Source organism: Dendrobates tinctorius, unplaced genomic scaffold (genome assembly GCF_039654945.1).
Source record: "Dendrobates tinctorius isolate UK_male_01 unplaced genomic scaffold, ASM3965494v1 ptg000164l, whole genome shotgun sequence".
Taxonomy (NCBI): domain Eukaryota; kingdom Metazoa; phylum Chordata; class Amphibia; order Anura; family Dendrobatidae; genus Dendrobates; species Dendrobates tinctorius.
This window is the reverse complement of record NW_027361831.1, coordinates 3520047-3534330: the sequence shown is the minus strand read 5'-3', so window position 1 is coordinate 3534330 and position 14284 is coordinate 3520047. Positions and strand designations below refer to the sequence as shown.

Sequence of the window (14284 nt, the reverse complement as noted above, 5' to 3'; positions counted from 1 at the left end):
GTGTGAAAAAGCCGGACGCGCCGGATCCGGCGTGTCCGGCTTTTTCGACGGAGACAAAAAACGTTACAGTCACCGTTTTTTCCAGACGCCGGATCGCGACACATTGCCGGATCCGGCGAAAACCGGATGAAACGCATGGCCATCCGGCGCGATCCGGCGCAAATGCAAGTCAATGGGGGGAAAACGGATCCGGCATTGCATTTCGCCGGATCCGGTTTCTGTCAAAAGCGCCGGATCTCGCCTGACGGCGAAAACCTGATGTGTGAAAGAGGCCTTAGAGTGTCTAAGAGTGTCCCAGAGTGTCTATCAGCCATATCCTCCTTCTTCTCCTCTCGCTTCCTCAAACTCAATGTAGACAAATCTGAACTCATTATCTTTCCTCCATCTCACAGATCTTCTTTACCCGACTTAGCTATAACAATTAATGACATCACACTTTCCCCAGTACCAGAAGTCCGCTGCCTTGGAGTAACCTTTGACTCTGCCCTGTCCTTCAAACCACACATCCATGCTCTTTCTACCTCCTGTCGCCTCCAGCTCAAAAATATTTCCAAAATCCGTCCTTTCCTCAACCCTCAATCTACTAAAATGCTTGTGCATGCCCTCATCATCTCCCGCCTCGACTACTGCAACATCTTTTTCTGTGGTCTCCCTGCTAACACCCTCGCACCTCTCCAGTCCATCCTTAACTCTGCCGCCCGACTAATTCATCTCTCTCCTCGCTACTCCTCCGCTTCTCCCCTCTGCAAATCTCTTCACTGGCTCCCATTCCCTCAGCATATCCAGTTCAAATTACTAATTCTGACCTACAAGGCCATCTATAACCTGTCTCCCCCATATGTCTCTGAACTAATCTCCCGATACCTTCCCTCAAGTAATCTCCGGTCCTCCCAAGACCTCCTTCTCTCCTCCACACTTATTTGCTCCTCACCCAACCGCTTCCAAGACTTCTCCCAAATAGCCCCTATTCTCTGGAATTCTTTGCCCCAACAAGTCCGACTATCAACCACATTTGGATCCTTCAGACGGAACCTGAAAACTCACCTCTTCAAGAAAGCCTACAGCCTGCAATGACCCCACTACCTCCTCTCTCACCACTACTGGTGATATCACCTCAACCAACACCGGAACTGCTGCAACCCACCAACCTACTGTCTCCTTCCCCACCATCCTGTAGCATGTAAGCCCGAAAGGGTAGGGTCCTCTCTCCGCTCTGTATTAGTCTGTCATTGTTAGTTTGTTTACTGTAAGTGATATCTGTAATTTGTATGTAACCCCTTCTCATGTACAGCACCATGGAATCAATGGTGCTATATAAATAAATAATAATAAGGGCGACAGTAAGGGCTCATTCACACGTCAGTGATTTCTCATCAGTGTTTGTATGCCAAAACCAGGACAGGAGCTTACAGAGAAAAATTCTAATTGAAAGATTGACACCTGCTCTGTGTTTTGCAGACACTCCTAGTTTTATCATACAAACACTGATAAAAAATCAGTAATGTCATGTGAGGCAGTGACCGGTGTTCTATGTGAGGATTGCTATGTGTCCCCCAGGATGCGCACAGAAGCGTATTGGGGCCGCGGGAGTGCAATGCAGTCACAGATATAGCTGTGATTGCAATGCAAAATAAAAGTAAGTGTTGGTCTTGGGCAAGTTATTTGTCCAAGGCAGATTTAAGAAAACCTGCCATGGGCTTTTATTTTTGAAGCTAACTACAGGATAGTAGTGTTATGTATGGAAATTTGGTTAGGATAAATCTATCCCTGTGTGTGCTGCGGCCGTTCCCAATTAGACTGAGTATTTTGAGTGCTCAAATAATGACACTGTACACTCATGGTGACAGGGTAACATTCCATCAATACTGAAGGTTTATTGTACATACATGGTTTTATAACTGCATATAGAAAGGGGTGGTTAGTTAATTAACATAAGGTCATGCTTCTATGTTATTGGCTGTTACAGTATATGGAGGTTTCTAGTTAAGGCAAGACAAAAAGGCTGATTTAGCAATATATGATTAACTGTCATCTTTTTCCTGCTATTCAGCAAAAATCGAGACATCAGTTTGGACATCTGGTGTTGGTTCCTGTTTCGATGTCTGGAACATACCAAGAAGCTGTCTGGTTTGCACCGGCCTATTTCACAGGGTTATTAGGTCATTCTAAGCAATTGATTATAGGGTACATATTAGCTGTGACTATATATATGAGTATATATGCAAGTGAGATCTATATGAAATTTATATACAGAATTTCCATCACAATCCCCCCTTAGATATCACTGTCATGATCCATGCTGGATCATGACAGATAAAAGCACTAGTAACTAGAGATGAGCGACTTTGCCTTTTTTTGGGTCGAGTCGGGTTTCATGAAACCCGACTTTCTCAAAAGTCGGGTCGAACGCAATCGGCCGATTATCGTGAAAAGTCGAAGGCCGACTGAAACACGAAACCCAATGCAAGTCAAAGGGGAAGAAAAGTCTGCAGTGAGTGGAGGACAGGAAACGCACCTACAGTGCCCATTTTAATGCCAAAAACTTCAATTCTTATTACTTAAGCTTGTCAACCTTAATTTACTTTATAATAATAGTTAGGCATTGAAAACTGGGGGTTATTTGGCTAAAGTTGTGGGGGGGTAGGGCTGGCTCCAGATTTTCGTGGGCCCAGGGCCAAAGAGTGTCAATGGGCTCCTTTAACACATGCCACAATTCATGATCCTCTGATACGGCAGAGAAATAGCGGTATAGTACAATGAAAAATACTTCATTTCTTACATCTCATGACTGATATCCATTTTAAATTCTCCAATAGCTCCAAAAACGGACAGTATATTTCTCCATACAGTATTATGGCCACCGCATAGTGCGCTATACAGAGTTATGAGGCCCATATATTTCTCCATACAGAATCTTTGGTCCCATATAATGTTTGAAACAGTATATGATGAGCTCCACATAATGCTACAGTATATGTTGGTCCCCATGGATGAAGCTCCACTGTGTTATGGGCCCAAATAATGCTCCATAAATAATGGGCCCAACTTCTAATGCTCCAGTGCATAATGGGCCCTGTAAATGCTGCTCCAGTGTCTGATGTCCGGTATGGTGGGCCTCATATCATTCTCCAGAGTATAGTGCTCCCAAAAATAGCTGTCCCAACATTGAAAACAATTAAGTCTCCTCGCTAGGTAATCCCTGTACTAGTCTGGACTCCTCGTCGTCCCCATCTTCCATCTCACTGCACTTGGACTGTTTAGGCAGAGGGCGTACAGACGTGATGTCATCGTGCTCTCTGACCAGAATGTCACTGTCAGGAAATGCGGAAAATGTCACGGCGGTGGAGCAGGGAGAGGCAAGTATTTCAACTTTGCAAGTGCTGTGATCCTGAGCAAGCAGGGGGGCCCACTCGTTGGTGACGGCACTGGCACAGGGCCCCTCATAGTATGCCGGTTTGTCTGACGGCGGGTGTGCACCCCCACCGTCAGAGACACTTGATTCTACTATGAGGGACCTTGTGTCATCAGTGTGCCCATCCACCTGTCCAGGGCAACGGTACTCGCACGGGTGCGTGCGCCAGGTGGTGATCCCGGCCCTGTGTGGGGAGGCAGCTCACTTAGGGAGGTGGAAAAATTGGCAACTGTTGATGTTGAACATTCAGCAGCTGCAAATGGAGTAATTGGAGAAATCCACGGAAGAGGAGGACAAAAGCAAGCCATTTTTCTGGCAACCAACGTGTCAGCAGGGGAGGGTGGGACAAAATCCTTTGAAACCCATGCATGGTTCATTTTAATGAAGGTTAGATCATCAACATTTTGGGTCGACAGACGGGTCCTTTTTTCTGTCAGGATTGATCCAACAGCACTGAAGACTCGTTCAGATAACACACTAGCAGCAGGGCAAGCGAGCTCCTGTAAGGCATATTGTGCCAATTCAGGCCATGTGTCAAGTTTACTGGCCCAATAGTCAAAGGGGAATGACCGGTGAGGGAGAACATCGATATGGCAGAAGTAGTTTGTTACCATAGTTGACAACTGCTGTCTCCTGTCACTTTCGATCGATGCAGTATTACCAGTCGTGTGAGCGGTACTTGAAAAATCAGTCCACAACATGGTCATGAAACCCCTGTGTCCAACGCCACTTTGGCTGTGTGCACCACGAACACCTCTTCCATGTTGCCCCCTACGGCTTGTTGGAAAGACATCACCGCCGCTGTGTGCTGGGAATGCCTCAAACAAACAGTTTACCAGAGTTGCTTGTTTGTTAGCCAATATTAGCTCTAGGTTCTCCTGTGGCATGATGTTTTGGAATTTGCCTTTATAGCGTGGATCCAGGATGCTGGCCAACCAGTAGTCTTCGTTCATCATTTTGGCAATGCTGGGGTCCCTTTTTAGGATCTGCAAGGCATAATCAGGCATGTGGGCCAATGTTCCAGGTGTCAATGATGCACTGCGAGTGCTGGGTGGAGGAGCACTTTCTGGCAAGTCCATATCCCTCCAGTCATGCACAAACCCTGTACCTGACCTTGCCACACCAACATTTTTTCTTGCCCCCTGAGAAGCATCCTCCTCCCCAAAATAATCATCCTCCTCCTCTTCCTCTTCTTCCTCCACCTCGTCCACGAGACTTCCCTGACCAGACAATGGCTGACTCTCATCAAGGCTTCCCTCTTTCTCTTCCTCCTTGGCTGCAGACGCCTGCTTCTTAATGTGCATCAAAGTTTGCATGAGCAGACGCATAAGTGGGATGCTCATGCTTAGGATGGCGTCGTCTGCGCATACCAGCCGTGTGCATTCCTCAAAACACTGAAGGACTTTACAGAGGTCTTTCAGCTTCGACCACTGCACACCAGACAACTCCATGTCTGCCTGCAAACTGCCTGCCTGTGTATCCTCCCACAAATGAATTACAGCCTGCCTCTGTTCGCACAGCCTCTGAACCATGTGCAGGGTGGAGTTTCACCTTGTTGCAACATCGATAATTAGGCGGTGCTTGGGAAGGTGGAGCAATCGCTGCAGCTTCTGCATACGACTGGAGTGTACGAGCGACCGGCGGATGTGCAAGCACAGTCTTCGCACCTTATGGAGCAGGGGTGTTAACTCCGGATAATTATTGAGGGAGCACTGCACCACCAAGTTCAAGGTGTGAGCCAGGCAAGGTATGTGTCTGAGTTTTGAAAGGGCTATGGCTGCCACAAAATTCCGTCCGTTATCACTAACTACCTTGCCTGCCTCAAGATGTAGACTGCCCAGCCATGACTCCGTTTGTCGCTGCAAGTAGTCGGCCAGTACCTCCGCGGTGTGTCTGTTGTCTCCCAAACACATCATCTTCAACACAGCCTGCTGACGCTTACCACTAGCTGTTCGATAGTGGGACACCTCGTGTGCAACACTGGCAGCTGCGGATGGAGTGCTCGTGCGACTGCGCTCTGTGGACGAGCTTTCGCTTCTGGAGGAGGAGGAGGAGGGTCGAACGCCTACAGCCAACTGTTTCCTATACCGTGGGCTAGGCAGCACTGTCCCACCGCTGCTGTCCCCTGTGGACCCTGCATCCACCACATTAACCCAGTGCGCAGTGATGGACACATAACGGCCCTGGCCATGCCTACTGGACCATGCATCTGTTGTGAGGTGCACCTTTCCACTCACTGATTACTTGAGTGCATGGACAATACAGTCTTTCACATGCACGTGGAGGGCTGGGATGGCTTTTTGCGAAAAGAAGTGCCGACTTGGTAGGTCATAGCGTGGTACTGCGTAGGACATGAGCTCGAGGAAAGCTTTGCTTTCAACCAACCGGTAGGGCATCATCTCTAACGAGATTAGTTTGGCAATGTGGGCGTTCAAAGCCAGTGTACGCGGATGAGAGGATGAGTACTTTATTGTCCTACTCAGAGTCTCTTGTAGGGTGAGCTGGACTTGAGAGCTGCATATGGTGCAACTAGCGGTGGACATGGCGGACTGAGAGAGGGTTGGTGATGGTGATGGTGTTGGTGGTGTTGCTGATGGCCTAGATTCAGTCATTCGTAGCAATAACATTGTGATTCCATGACTGCTTTGCCCTTGCGACGACAGCTCGACATTTGCTGCTGGTGGTGTGCTAACCGGTGGGCTTACAGTGGGGGAAGCGATGTAGCGTTGCTGACTACCTTCATTCAGAGCAGGTGCACATGTGGCACGTGAGGTTTGGTAGTCCGTCCACGCTTGCAAGTGCATGGTGGTTAAATGTCTAAGCATGCAACTGGTATTCAAATTTCTCAGATTTTACCCTCGGCTAAAGGTCTTTGTGCACTTCTTACAGATAACCTTTGCCTGATCATTAGGATTTTGTTCAAAAAAGTGCCACACTGCACTCTTCCCACTATGGAAGACATTTTGAGACCTTGCACGCTGTGCTAATTTGACCGTCTGGCCAAGCTGTCCTGCAACTCTTTTGTTTTTTGTAGCACGTTTTTGGACTGCTACGGTCCTGCCAGATAACAGCTGTTGCGATGTCGTTGCCTGCTGCGGATCCTCCTCCTCCTCTTCTGAGCTATTGGCAGCGGCACCCTCTTCCCCCAATGGATGACAATCTGGGTCAACAACTGGGTCATCCATCACCTCCTCTTCAATTTCATGTGCACCTTCCTCTGTGTCACCGTGTAAGGTGGTATAGTATGCGGGAAGGGGCACCTGAATTTCATCAGGGTCTGATTCTGCCTCAGTACACTGCGAGGACAATGTAGTGCTCTGAGTGAATGTACCAGCAGAAAAATCTAGCAGTGGCTGTGCATCAGTGCACTCCATGTCAGATTCATCTTGGACTGGGGAATTCACAATTTGACTTGCTAACCCAGGCATGATATGTGAAAAGAGCTCCATGGAGTAATCGGTAGTGTGGCCTGCCACATCCTTCACTTTTGGTAGGGGTGAAGGACACAAGGAAAGGTGTAGTTCCTGACCAGGAGCCTCCAATGACGACTCAGTGCTTTTATTTTTTGAAACTTCAGAAGAGGAGGCGAGAGAGCTGGAGCTGTGTCAGCAATGTAAGCCAAAACTTGTTTCTGAAGCTCCGGCTTTAAAAGTGGTTTATCTAATCCCAGAAAAGAGAGCCTTCGAGGCCTTGTGGAGCCAGACGATGACGCAGGCTCAACACCTCCTGCCTTAGGTGCTATTGTTCTTTTGCCACTACCAACAGATGCAACACCACCACCACCACCATCGGGACCAGCTGGCAACCCCCGCCCACTTCCATGGCGTCTTCCACCATACTTGCTCATTTTTGTGAAAATGTACCCAAAATACCACCAGCTATATGGTACTCTAAAAGAAGGTAGAAGGTGTATCTACTATTGGTGAGAATTTGAATCTCACTAGAGATTTGAGGACACTGAACTATTGTCTCTGGCCCAGGAGAGATTACACTTCAATGTAACAGACTGAAATAGGATGGTGTATGACAAGGTGTAGGGTGTCTATAGGATTGGTGAGATTTTGAATCTCACTATAGATTTGAGGACCCAGAACTATTGTCTCTGGCCCAGTAGAGATTACACCTCAATGTAACAGGCTGAAATTGGATTGTGTATGACAAGGTGGAGGGTGTCTATAGGATTGGTGAGATTTTGTATATCACTAGAGATTTGAGGACGCTGACAATGATGCTCTCAGTCCAAGTATGGACGCAGGCAGCCTAATAAGCAGGACTGCTGCACAGTGCACACACAAAGGGGTGGAAAAATGAACACATGGTAACTGTGCAGAAAAGAGGAAGAAAAGTATTTTTGCTTTTAAAAAAAGCAGTTTGCACAGCAGTGTGCAAACAGCAATGCAGCTATCAGGGAGCCTTATAAGGCAGCCTAATAATCAACATAGCTGATGCCCAAAACTAGAGCCTCCCCTGTCACTGCACACAAAGTGTTGTGTTGTAAGTGGAAAGCTAACAGCAGAAGCAGTTTTTTGGTTCTTCTTCCCTGCCTAATGCTCTCCCTACAGAATCAGCAGCAGCAGCAGCTCTCCATATGCTAAGATCGGCATAAGTAAGATGGCGGTCGGCGTTCACGCCCTTTTATAGCCCTGTGACGCCACACAAAGCCAGCCAATCACTTGCATGCCCTTCTCAAAGATGGTGGTGACCGATGCCTATGTCATCGCGTTGCCCACAGTGTGCGTCCTCCATCATTGGCTGAAAAAGGGCGCTGGAAGCATCGCCGACCTCGTGGCCAACCTCACGCTATGGTCGGGTTTCGTTTCATGAAACCCGACTTCAGCGAAAGTCGGCGACTTTTGAATATGACCGACCCGTTTCGCTAAACTCTACTAGTAACCTTTTTTTTCCTTAAGCTGGTGGTTTCAGTTCTAGTGTTGCCCCCGGTGGCCGTTAGGGTCATTGCACTTGATGTTTTCTTTGCTTTGCCTTTTGCCCCCGGTGGTCATTGGGGTTATAGTAGTTTTTGGCCCCTGATCATTTGACCATTCCCTTTTCCTGTATAGGTTCACATGGTCTATGAGCAGGTGTTGGTGATAGCGTCTTTTTGGGATTCCAACCACGGTGAAGGGAGCAGCTGGCTGAGGTGTGAAGCCACTGCAGAAACCTGGTGAAGTTAGCAGCTAGCTTGAAGGTTGGAGCCACTGCTGAAAGTGGTGTTGAACTCTGGCTGCCCGGTGTCCACAGCAGAGTTAGATGGTGAAGGTGGCAGCTGGCTCTGAGGTGTCGAGCCACTGCGAAAAGTTAATCCGGTGATGCACTCTGCTGCCTGGTGCTGCAGCAGAGCAAGATAAGTCTTTTTTTGTCTCCCCTGTTTGTCTTTTTCCCTGGTGTGTATTAGTACAGCGGTGGGGCCAGTGCCTGCACCACCCAGCTCTCTAGCAAGGGATATGTGTAGGGTGTGCTAGGGTGACAGGTATCCTGATCAGCAACCGGTGCAGAACCGGCCTAGGAATCGTTAGGAGTGGAGGGACACTGACTCAGGGGAGTGCAGGAGGTCTCCACGTCCCCATTCCCTATCGCAGGGCCCACCATTGTAACTGTTGCCCCTTTCCCCATGTCTTGCTGTTTCAGTTACCAGCCTGCGGGTCGTGTCACACAGGACAGTTACACGTGCCTTGTCTTGTTGTTTCAGTTACCGACCTGCGGGTCGTGTCACACAAGACGGGTCCTCGTGACAATCACTTGCACTAATCCTAACCTCCTGTCCCAAAGCGCTGGAACTCTTTTATGCTGCTAGTGGGCTAACGCATGTCTAGTGCATACACCCCCCTCTGTACAGACTTTCGCAAATGGGCGGTCAGGAGATCTGTCCCTAACAGGGGTTCATTGCAATTATAGTCTCTTAGTCAACAGTATGCGTTGTCAGTGGTGTGTATTCTTCATCAGGTAGGTCATTTATTCGGTCAGGTAGGGCATCCACAGCATCATTGTGGCTTGGGTGTATCTTCTGGTATGGGAGCTTTCTTGCAATACAATGCATGGATCCAAATGGGTCTTCCCTTCAGTTTCACAGAGGTTGGTGTTGTCAGCAGCATTTGGAAAGGACCATCAAATCTGGGATCGAGTGTTCTCTTTACAAACATTTTCACCAACACTCAGTCTCCTGGCTTCAGGGAGTGCATACCAAGTACCGAATCTGGATCTGGCAATGAAGAAAAAACTTGAGAATGGACATTAGCAAGTTTCTTTGTGAGTTCCATAAGCAGACAAGGTATCATATTGCATAGTCAACTGCTAAGGGAAGAATGCCCCTAACCTGGGACTAGAAACAAAAAAATTTCATATGGTGACAGCTTTTCTGGGCCTCTGGGAGTGTGCCTTACACTAAATAGTGCGATTGGAAGTGTCTCATGCCATGGTTTGTTTGTCTCAGGCAGCTTTCAACATCCTGTTCTTAAGTTTCCCGTTTAGTCTGTTTTCACGCTACTTTGAGGATGGTAGGGAGTGTGTAGGCCTAAATCTGACCCTATTGCTGACCAGATCTTTCATGTCAAGTTTGCTGTGAATGCGGGTCCCTGATCACTCTATCACTTCTGGAACCCCATATCTGCACACTATTTCTGAGAGTAGCTTCTTTGCAGTAGTCTTGCCACTGATTCCTCACTGGAAAAGCTTCCGGCCATCCTGAGAACACATCCACGACCACTAGGGCATACTCAAATCCTCCACTTGGCGGCATCTGGATGTGGTCTATCTGGATCCTCTGGAAGGGGTACAGTGGTCTGGCCATATGATGTAGGGGAACTCTTTCCACTCGTCCATGGTTGCATTTGACGCTGGTCAAACAGCTGCTAGTAAATTTGGCTGTTAGGGTGGAAATCCCTGGAGCGAACCAGTAAGCACCAATCAGATCATTCATCTGTGTCTTCGATCTGTGCATGGGCCCATGTGCCCATTGAACCACCATACGGTACATACTTTGAGGTAGACAGGGTTTAGAGTCCATTGCATATACCCTTCCTTCTTCGTGTGTTGTTCCCATTCGCATCCAGCTTTCCTTCTCTTCCTTCAGAGCCTGGTCCTGAAACTTCTTGAACAGATCCCATGACGTCATTTTGTCAGGTTTCTTGTCTTCAGTCGTCATGTTGTAGCCGTCCGGCTCTACGACCTCTCCCACCTCTCCATATTGTCTTCCTTTGGCTGCTTCTTTGGCTGCCATGTCCACCATGTTATTGCTCATTGCCTCTACTGTGTTCAGTTTTCTGTGTGCCTTGACCTTTAACACTGCCACCACTTTTGGTAGTTGGAGTGCATCCAGCATTTCCCTGATGTCTCCATGATGCTTCATGGTTGTCCCGCTTGCTGTAATGAAGTCCCTTGCAGCCCAGATGGGTCCAAAGTTGTGTCCTATGCCATGTGAGTACCTTGAATCAGTATAGATGTTTGCAGCTTTGTCTTTCGCGATCTGGCAGGCCTTCGCCAGCGCTATCAGTTCTGCTTCCTGGGCTGACAGGCTAGGCGGCAGACTTCTGGACCACAAGATTTCTTGATTGCTTGTCACTGTACATCCCGTGTGGAATCTTCCTTCATCATCTGCAAATCTGGAGCCATCTACGTAGAGAATCAACTCTGGGTTGGTCAGTGGCTCATCCAACACAGGGTAATCCTGCTGTTTCCTGTTGCACGATGCTGAAACAATCATGGTCGTCAGTCCGGAGCAAATCCAGATCCTTGTGAAAGTTATCCTGCAGATTTTGTTCTGAAGAGTCCATATCCGCATCCCCCCTTGGGAGTGGGAGTAGAGTAGAGTGGCCGGGTTGAGGACGATGCATCTGGAAATGGTGACATTATCAGGAAAAAGCAGAGAGCACTGGAGGTGGAGATACCTGGCAGTGGAGAGATGTTTTGGCTGGGTTTGATTGAGAATTGCTGAGATGCCGTGCGGAGCCAGGATCTCCAGTGGATGTCCAAGAATGATTTCAGCAGTCTTGTCCAGGAGGGCGTGTGCTGCAAACACTGCCATTGTGCAGGAGGGGGCCCCCCTTGCAATTGGATCCAGGTGGGCTGAGAAGTAGCCTAGGGGCCTCTGTTTTCCTCCGTGGATCTGTGTTAGGACACCAGTAGCATGACCTTCTTTTTCCATCAGATAAAGACGGAATGGCTTCTCCTAGTCAGGAAGGCCTAGTGCTGGCGCAGAGACTATGGAGTCTTTCAATTTCCTGAATGAGATGAAGGCTGCATCCAACAGGAGGAACGGAGTTGCATTGATGCAATCGTACAGCGGCTGCATTAAGACCGAGGGATCAGGGATCCAAATTCTGCAATACAAAACTAGACCAAGGAAGGCCTGCAGCATCTTTGGAGTTGTTGGGGGAGCCATCTGCTCCACCGTGGCCTTCCTGTCATCTGTCAGGTATTTCGTTTGGTGAGCAATATAGTGTCCCAGGAATGCAACTCGCTTCTGACCCCACTGGACTTTGGTTTTCGAGACCTTGAATTGCTGCTCCACCAGGTAGAGTAGGAGAGACAAGAAAGGGCTGTGCAGGTATTGATGTCAGCTGCACAAAGGAGGTCATCCATGTACTGTAGAAGAGTGTCTTCTGTATGTTCTGTAATCCAGTTGACAATGATGGAGGACATTGCTTTGGTGAACTGAGAAGGGCTGTTCTGGGCCCCCTGGGGCATCACTGTCCTTGTGCATTGCGCCCCTTGGTGCATGAAGGCAAACAGAAACTGGTCGTGCAGGTGAAGGGGAATATTGAAGAAAGCGTTGGCCAGGTCAATCACTGTGAACACTGTTGCTGTGGCCGGCACATTTGAGAGCAGAGTGTGTGGATTTGTCATGCACCATTCTGAATTCGGCTGGTTGTCCTTTCACAGCCTTTTTCGTGAACGAGAAAAGTGGGGATTGCATAATGATTCCTATGGATGAGGAGGCCCAGTCTGGTTTTGCCCTTCACAATGCAGTAGGGGACTCCCATCTTCCGGCACAGAGCCGGCAGGAAAACAACCAGCTCAATGATATCCACATCATGAGAGATGATGATCAGCTGGGCTTTCTTGTTCTCCACCAAGGCTGTTAACACCTGCTCTGATCACATGGGGTCTCTTTACCAGCTGCTTTCTGCTCAGCACGGGCCAGCAGCCGTTTCTTTTTCTCCAGCTTGGTCTCAGGTCAGTATTTGTGCTCCAGTTTGAAGAGCTGAGTGGCTGTCTGCCGGTCCAGGGCCTGGGTGAACTAGTTTATTGCAGGGAGCACCTTCAGAATCTTGTACAAGATGGTCCTCTGGCTCTGGAGCCGGATATAGCATGGCCATTTCACGAAGAGGGTAAGGTCCCTCCTGGGTTGAATATCCTGGCCAATGCCAAAGTTTTTAGGCCTTTTCTCGAACAGTGCACTGTTCACTTAGACCTTCAGTTGGTCAGAGACAGCTTGACTATGGATGATGGACAGGGGATACTGGGCTTTACGAGGGTACAGGGTTCCAGACTTGAGTGACACCCGCATTGGCACAACTTGAAGTCTCCCCACATCCTGGGGTCCCTTGGACCATAGGCTTTCTGGTACTATGTCCAACACCTCCTTGGGTAGGCTTGCACTGGTTGTTTGAGGCTCCTGTAGGGCTGCCAGCATGATTGATTCTTCTTGGGTCAGGGGTGGATAGAGTGTCATGGTCCCATCTTCCTGGAACACTATGGTCGCCTTCAGCTTCTGCTGTGGGTCCGCTCCCAGTAGATTGAGTGGGCAGGGTGGAGTGTCCTATCTGTATCCACATGCTCAGAGGCTTTGTAAGGCTGGTTTCACATTAGCGTTTTTTAGCGCAGCGCATCGTGCGTGTCCATGCACATGCATCATGCGCACCTATATTTAACATAAGGGGCGCATGGTCTTGCGTTTGCACACGTTTGTATGCGCTTTTGTGCGCATGCGTTTTTTAAGGTGTGTGCCTAGATGCGCCAGACGCAACCTGTTGCATCTTTGGGTCCGTCTAACGGCGTCAAAAAACCGCATGCGCACTCTTGCGCACGGAATGCGACAAAACGCATTACAGTCTATGGGAACGCAGGCATGCGCATGGACATGCGCATGCCTGCATTACAAACTGCATGCATTTTAATAGTTAGCATTGCTAGAAACTGGTTAAAACGCATGCACCTAAAAATCGCAAACGCATGCAAAACTAAAAAACAGGTATCACACAGCACAGTCACAGATACAGCTCAGTTTCAGTTCCTCAAAATTTCTACGCTGCAGCTAGCACTTTCTCAGAATACAAAATCCAGGAAACAGAGCAAAAAACATATGTGACAGTGTGAAATACCAGGGATATGTCCCTGCTAAAGGCAAAAAAGAGGAAGTATGTAAAAATGCTTTTTGTTCTAACTCTACATTGAAAGCAACAGTACATTACAAACATGAATAGACGTCCGGGGGAAATCGAAGCCCTCTTTATTATACTGTGACAAGTACAAGCCGTTCTGGTAACTGACAACTGCCAATCACACTGGGCGCTCAGGTGCCCGGGAGTTTCACCCTCCGCCCCGGTCGTCCTGCCTGGCTCGCCAGGTATGGAAAACCTGTGATATCCCTCTAAGTTATCACCATCCGTGCCTGGAAACCTGGCAGCACCTGTCCCTCCTATGCATGGGAAGCTTGTGATAACTTATCCAGTGATTTGACTTCCTGTTATTGGTTTCCCAGCAACCACAAGGAAAATCAGTCACTTGTTCCAACTATCTCCTGTGTGACGACGAAAGCGCCCAGTGCCACCAATCTGTCACGGTCCCACCACTGACACGGGTACGTCAGCGGACGGCAGGACGCGACGCACTGCTGGCACACGGCTATCACAGGTACAGTGGGGGCTTATCTTA

The 14284-nt window shown here is 48.6% G+C and overlaps 1 pseudogene; it reads right to left on the bottom strand.

The window, feature by feature from the left end:
- Positions 1-12249: 12249 nt before the first annotated feature.
- LOC141052990 (large ribosomal subunit protein eL8 pseudogene) lies at positions 12250-13043 on the bottom strand (annotated as a pseudogene).
- Between the last annotated feature and the right edge of the window lie 1241 nt (positions 13044-14284).